Below are 7,635 nucleotides of genomic sequence, written 5' to 3' on the forward strand. Positions count from 1 at the left end.
CAAGTGAAATGCCAAAAATATTGAAGAAGCCACCTTCTCAGTGGTTACCCTGTCTATTCTTCCCCAAATTTCCCTTCCTCCCAACTCATGACATTTCATATCTCTCCTATGTATTTCATATTTTATGTTTTCTCCTCAGTACTTAATGCTCCCTAATATGCTATATATTTTGCTTTTTTGCATCTTGCTTGTTGACAGTGACCAAATGGACATAAATTCCTTAAGAGCAAGGGGTTTTGTCTCTTTTGAGCCCCATTATATCTTTGACACCTAAAATAGTGCCTAGTGCATAGTAGAGTCTCAATAAATATTTGTTGAAAGAATGAGTTAGTGGGTTGCATGCCTCCGCACAGGACTCCGCCTCGGCGTATTTCATTTTATCCTCATCTCTCGCTGCAGACACAGGATTGAAGGATGGCAGTGACACGGGGTGTGACTTAGAACAGAGTTCCAGGTATGCTGTGTGACCTCCATAGACCATCAGTCCCCCAGCCCCAGTTTCCACAAATGCGATGTGAAGATGATTAATAGCTGATTGTTATGAGAATGGAGTTATTTAAAACTCTGCCAAAAGTATGTGCTTAATTAGTAGATGCTGGATCTGAAGAGAGACTCTTGTAAGAGTATTAAAAGCTTCTCTCTTTTAGAAAACATTGATTTTAATGAGGGATAAAAGCTAAAGGCAGTGTGATATTTTTATTCTCCTAAGGGGGCCCTAAAACATTTTAGCAATTTCCCTTCTGGCAAATGCCAGAATAAAAACCGGCTGTTTGGCATACCCCCTGCCCCCTTTACTCAGGCCCACATGAGCCTGGTGAGCTCTGGGGAATCCAAAACAATTTCATAGAAGCTTGGGGATTGCAGGTGCCTTGTGGGGGCTTCCACAACCTGTGGAGGCCAGAAGAACATGGAGCTGGATGCCAGAGGACCCAGGTGATGCTCTTGATGGAGGTAGCCATGAGTGGGTTGTGAGCAACCTTTCCTTAGCTATTGCCGAGCAAGGCTGCATGTCACAACAGATTTTTATAATTCCTGTACATGCAGTGATAGTATTAAAAATGGAAACCCCAATGAAATCCATCAGGATGCAGACAGTGTTCAAGGTACAGAAATATAATGGGTCATAAGACCCCATGTTTTCAAATGAATCTACTTCATTCCTTTGTACAATGCCGGTGATTAGTTACGAATTATGGAGCATAATTAAGGAGAGCCATTCTTGGTGGAAGACTCTATGAACCGAAAAATGACAGTGGCGGGGAGAGGGATCAGGGCGGAGGTGAAGCTAAGAAAGTGGTTTTGTTTATGCGCATGAGGGAATCACCGGGAGCCTTCCTCGTTGAGATAAGAAGAATGAAGGGCGTGTAGTAACCCCCACAGGGCCTGAGGAACAGAGTAAACTTGATTTCCTTTGGTTCTAGAGGAATAGATGGCTTTATACTGCTGTCCTGAAGGACTGTTTGTTAGCATCTTTGAGGAAGGGCTTTCAAACAATAAAGGTGACAATGGGAGGACAGACATAATTAAGAACAATAGAAAGAGAGTGATAACAGAGCCATTTAAAAATACATTTAGCAGCCTGTCTTTAAGATGCCTTTATATAACATGTGATGCAAAGTAGAGCAAGGGATTGAAATTACAAATACACCAGGAGAGTGTTTCCAAGATTGCTCTGTCTCATTGCATTTCTCTTGCAAATGTTATGAGGAAAATATCTGAATAAGGAAGGCACGATTTCAATTCCCCACAAAAAGACTGTAGGTTGATGACCTCACTTGTTTGTGGGTGTGGACCTGGAGAAGGTACAGAAGAGGGTAAAAGGAAAAGCATTTCAATAGGAATCAGAAAGTCTAGGTCCTGCCTATTCTCAACAGCAGGTGACCTTGGCCAATTTCTTGATTGTTCTGAGTTTCAGTTTTGTCTTCTATAAAATGCCTAACCCACATTCCACAAAGAAATTTCAATAATGTACTGTCTATGAAAGACACCGAAACGTTCTAAAGTGAGATACAGATACAGAAGAGAACAGTATTCTTTAAATATCTTTTGGATCCCAATCATCTCTAGCTTCTGCCTACAACTCCCAGGGACCATTTACCCAAGTAGAACCATTGACAGGGGGAAGGAAAGGACAGGACAGGGACCTGAGCTTTGAAGGTACTGAGCCGATAGCATCCAAGAAGAGAAGGAACAGGCTGAAGAGCGGCGTGCCATCACTGACGGCTCCGTGGTGGATTCGTCCTTTTTCCAGCGTTCGTTTGTATCATTGTTTGGTAGTTAGAATAGGAAAAAGGAGTCCAGAATGGCGGTGGCTAAAAGACAAAGAAGGGAAAAGCCCGCTAAAATAGAACAAAGGAAGGTCCGAGGCCTGGCGTGAGGACCTCAGGTAGAACAAACAGCACTCCTGGCTAGCCCAGTTTACAGAGGGCAGGCCCAGGCGGAGGAAAAGAAAAACATAAAAAGAGGAGCCAAAGGGCCAGGGGTCTCTCTCTCTCATGCTTTCTCTCTCTCTTCTCTTTGGGTCTTTTGGGTCATCATGCCCTCATGCCTCGAGGATGTATTTTCCTTTATTTTCTAAATAAAACCGAGCTGTAACACAGAGCTGTAACACTGATCTGTCTGAGAGCTGTGACATGGTCTGTCCGAGGGCTTTAACACCAGTCCGTAGCTTCAAATTTTTGTTGTGATGAGACAGAACAGAGGAAATAGTACACTCCCCTGACAGAACACTTTTGTTTTTTGTTGGTGATGAGCCATTATCTTTTTACACTGTAAGAGTAAATGCCTAGCACGTATGGAGACATCTTTGGAATGGTAATATAAAGAAGGGAATGGGCGGGAAGCTATATTGACTGAGTATGGGACTAGTACTATAGACTGGCCATTTGAATGGCAAATATGAGCTTGGTTAGCCCTCATTCACCATCCACCAGAGAGGGCCAGCCAGTGATGTAGAGGGAAGTATACCCTCTGGGAGAGAATGCTGGCTCCTGCCATGCTCCTGTGTACAAGGCTGAGGCTGTGGCTTAGGGACAAGGGGACCAGCCAAAGTCCTGAGTGGTTTCATCTTCCCCAGCCTCAAACCTCCAGCTGGAGATTGCTGAACTCTGCCTGTGTGTCCTGTGTACACCAACTGGAGCTCATAAGCATCTCTAAAAAACCAAAATCTTTGCTATCTTGTGAATGAAAGCATTCACAATGATATACTTTCTGAATGGATAAAATGAAGATATTATATAGAATACATAACTATGAGATATAACTAAATGAAAGGAAGGGGATAAGAAATTCTGGATAGTGATTTCCTCACATGGAAGACAGGAGGGACAAATGGGGAGGGAATACTTAGATGTGAGTTACTGTAAATTTTTTAGTTCTGTGGTTGAATGTTGGGGTTAAGGAAATTCAGGTGTCATTAGTAAAAACCACCAATAAAGGTAGATGAAATAGGTTTGTATGTGACAAGGATGATGGCAAGTTATGAACTGAAGGTTAGGGTTGATGCAATTCTGTGCACCTGATTACTCCAAATATAAACAAAGAAACAAACAGAAGGAAAATCAATGCAATGAATGATCAAATAGATGAATGCACTCTATTTACAGCTCTTGTAGCATGATAGTTTTTTATTCTAGCGACTGATCTGATGACAGTGTTCTTTCCTGGTGTCATTCATTCGGGGCAGGCAAAATCTAATATATGAAGATACTGACATGAGGAAGGGTGTTGTGGTTAAAGAATAGGGCAGTTCTAACCATACTTAAAATGTTTTAGTCTGTACTGGAATCCTGACCGATCTTTGGCTCACTTTCAGTGTCACAGAACCACAGTTGCTGATGGCAATGAGTGACATCAGTGGACCAGACCACCTGAAGACATAGATATCAGCTGCAGTTCCAGTTTTTTTTTTTTCAATACTGAGTTCTTAATGCAATACACATTTAATTAGCTCTACAATTAGACAGACACTGTTATATTTCTTTTTAGGCTGAAATGACCCAGATTTTACAAGTAGGTTTGTTCCCTTAGTCCTGTTGGAGTAACATATATACAAACAATTTTTATCTAGTAAGGCTCACAAAGAGTCAGACACAACTGAGTGACTGAACTGAAGATGTGAAATACATCATAAACCAGGTGAAGGATGGTGATGAAAGTCTAGAGAGGAAAGATGAGTAGCAAGGATAAGGGAAGTTCTCAAGGAGAATGTTAGGTGACTTGGGGAATGAATACATTTTGGGAATTTAATCCAGCTGGACCCATTTTTATGATATAGTAATGACTGGGCATCAGTTCCTTCAAATAAGGATTGTGTTAGAAAATCAGGTGAATTTTAGGGAACAAGAAAGACCTGGTCCCCAATTCTCTGAGCAAGGGGGAGAATTCTGATAGTTAAGACATAATTTCCTTTTACTGTAAATTTGCACTGATTTGTTTCTACTTGTTCCCCCCCCCCAACCCCAGGGTTCATTTACTCCTTCCTCTCCCTGCCCCACTTCTTCTTCCTCTTCTTACTGCATTCTTAAGGGCCAAATAGATTATTTGTGAAACAGTGATTGGCCCAGGATTCATTTGAGATTCTCAAGAAAGTGAATCTACTTTGCATGAATTTTAAAAGGTATTTTCAGGCAAAACTGTGAAGAACTTGGCTGAATTATCTAATTTTAATATTTTGGCACATTTCACAAGCAAATAAAGGTCTCATTTTCATATACACAGAGTCTCTCTATATAAAATTCTACTTGTCTGTATATAGACACACATATGTGTATATCTATAAATGTATGTGTAATAACTGAAACTTTATTCTGGCAAGTAGTAGTATGCATAATATACTATAAAAGCAGTATTGCAATGCCAGCTAGTGTTTATTCTTGAATAAATCTGTGCAAAAGCAGCCAGTTATCTCTTTGGGTTAAAAAACATTGACATGTGTGTAAGATGACCAAAACAATCATGCTTTAGAGAGGAAAGAGCCCAAGGAACAAATATGTACAGGACAGAAAATTCACTATAGTTCCATAGTTTACAGTTTTGGAATATCTAGCAGGTTATAGTTTATTAACTTTGGGAAAAGTTGGAAAGGAATTTGGCAGTTATCTGATGGAGCAGGTTTTGTGATTTCTCTATAAAAGTAAAGAAACTTCCATTTGATATATTGCTCATTTCTTTGTTGATTTTACTGAAGCTATTATTTATCTAATCTCCACAGAATAGTGCCTATTTAAAGAGTAAAAAACTTGAAGAATTTTATTCATATTTAACTTTTCTCTCTTTCTTTCTTGCCTTACCTTATTTAAAAGTCATCACAAGTCAGCCACCATTTTCCACAAAATATCTTTTTTTTAAATTTAATTTTATTTTTTAACTTTACAATATTGTATTGGTTTTGCCATATATCAAAATGAATCCTCCACAGGTATACATGTGTTCCCCATCCTGAACCCTCCTCCCTCCTCCCTCCCCATACCATCCCTCTGGGTCATCCCAGTGCACCAGCCCCAAGCATCCAGTATTGTGCATCAAACCTGGACTGGCAACTCGTTTCATATATGATATTATACATGTTTCAATGCCATTCTCCCAAGTCATCCCACCCTCTCCTTCTCCCTCTCCCACAGAGTCCAAAAGACTGTTCTATACATCAGTGTCTCTTTTTCTGTCTCATATACAGGGTTATTGTTACCATCTTTCTAAATTCCATATATATGTGTTAGTATACTGTATTGGTGTTTTTCTTTCTGGCTTACTTCACTCTATAATAGGCTCCAGTTTCATCCACCTCATTAGAACTGATTCAAATGTAAAAAATATGGAATACTTCACGAATTTGCGTGTCATCCTTGCGCAGGGGCCATGCTAATCTTCTCTGTAGCCTTCCAATTTTTAGTATATGTGCTGCTGAAGCGAGCACCAAAGTATCTTCTTTATTTCAGAGTTTTCCCCATGAAACAAGCATGATTAGAATCATCAATCATACCAAAGGTATGAGCATAATTCTACCTTTGGTGACAAGTGATAATTTTAATTCTGTTTTCTTTATAATATGGTTGCTAAATAATATGAATATGTTGTAATCAACATGGTACTTTGGTAAATCTGAAGTCAAATTTTTCTCCCCATGGGCATAAATCACTATTTTTTTAGGGTTAAAGGGCTATTCAGTCAGGGATACTTTGTTGATATTTGTGAGGTTGGGGGACACTGAGGACTATTCTAGAAACTTAGGTTTGTGGTGAGGTCTGAAAAGTAAGATTGAGGGATAAGCCATCCTCTGATCCTCACTTTGGTTGGGATCAACCCTTGTCCAGACATAAAGTCATCTGGTAAGGGCTGTGGTCAGAGCAGCAGTGGAGCCGGGTAGAGAGATGGGCACTGTCTGTCCATTGTGTGAAAATGACTGGCTCCCCTTTACCACCCTTCTCTGGTCCCTCAACTTAGGTGGGGGATTTCTCCTCCTATGGATGAGTTCCTTCTCTGTACTGATGCTCTGCAGTCTGCACTTTGTTCTGAGAACTGATTAGATAAAGAAAAATACTTAGGCTGAACATTTTCCCACACATGACTAGTACATTTAAAAAATCCTCTGAGTGATAGGGACCTTGCCAAAGGAAATCACTTTCCCACAGAGTGAAGTCAGTAGATCCTGATACAGCTTCATTATGATAAACAAGTTGGAGTGCCTCAGTCACAGGGCACAGAAAGGACGTGGCAGTTCCATGGTCACTCTTGTATTATATCAATATAACAGGCAAGCAACTACTGTAAGGAAGACGGAAACTGATCTGAGTGTGGACAAGGCTCATCACATCTTGGAGCTTGCTGATTATGGCTTCATTTAGGTTTCAAAGGCAGAGATGAGTTCCAGCCACAGCTGCCTGCCTTTGCTCCTGAGTTCTGTGGAGTGAAAACAGTTCAGCCACCACTCTTCACCAGTGGACAAATGGCTCAGAACTAGGAAGGAAGTTTGGCAGTGGTGAAACATGCAGGGAGAAATTAATAAAAGAGTGAATCAGTGAACCACATGGGTCAGTGGGAAGTTGGAAAGAAGATGAGAATAAAGAAATTGGGGGCAAGTTCATTCATTCATTTAATCAGCAATCATTCAATAAGCTATTCCTAAGGTTATCAGACACCAATAAGGACAGCCAGTTCAGAGACAAATGACATGGATCTAGCCCTTTTGGAAATCAATCTGGTGGCTTTAGTGGGAAAAATGAGTAGGTTGAAAGAAGACTGGCAAATATAAAAAATGGCAATATAATGTAGATAGGGGCTATGTTGGGGCTTTTCAGGGTGGCAGAGATGATGAAGATCCGTGGGTGATTGAAACTAGTTCCCAAAAGGGATGACATCTAAGCTGACTTCAGCTGAGGTCAGGTGAAGGGTGATGGTGGTGGAGTCGGGGGGAAAAGAACAGAGCATCGTTTATTGAGAACTCACTACATAACAGGCAATATGTTAATCATTTTATATGCGTGACCTCATATAGTCTTTATAGTAACGCACATAACACAGGTATCACACATCCCATTTTACAGAAACAAAATTGGGTGTAAATATTTGAGGAATGTGCCCAAGTTCACACAGAAAGTAGGGAAGGTCTGTCTGGTTGCAAAGTGTGTGCCCTTCACA

General features: G+C 40.5%; 1 non-coding gene across 1 annotated transcript; it reads right to left on the reverse strand.

Moving 5' to 3' along the window:
• Positions 1-5,806: 5,806 nt before the first annotated feature.
• LOC129627453 (U6 spliceosomal RNA) lies at positions 5,807-5,914 on the reverse strand. Its single transcript, XR_008702602.1, has one exon. It is a non-coding gene; the product is annotated as a U6 spliceosomal RNA (small nuclear RNA).
• Positions 5,915-7,635: the final 1,721 nt, after the last annotated feature.

Source organism: Bubalus kerabau, chromosome 14 (genome assembly GCF_029407905.1).
Source record: "Bubalus kerabau isolate K-KA32 ecotype Philippines breed swamp buffalo chromosome 14, PCC_UOA_SB_1v2, whole genome shotgun sequence".
Lineage (NCBI taxonomy): Eukaryota > Metazoa > Chordata > Mammalia > Artiodactyla > Bovidae > Bubalus > Bubalus kerabau.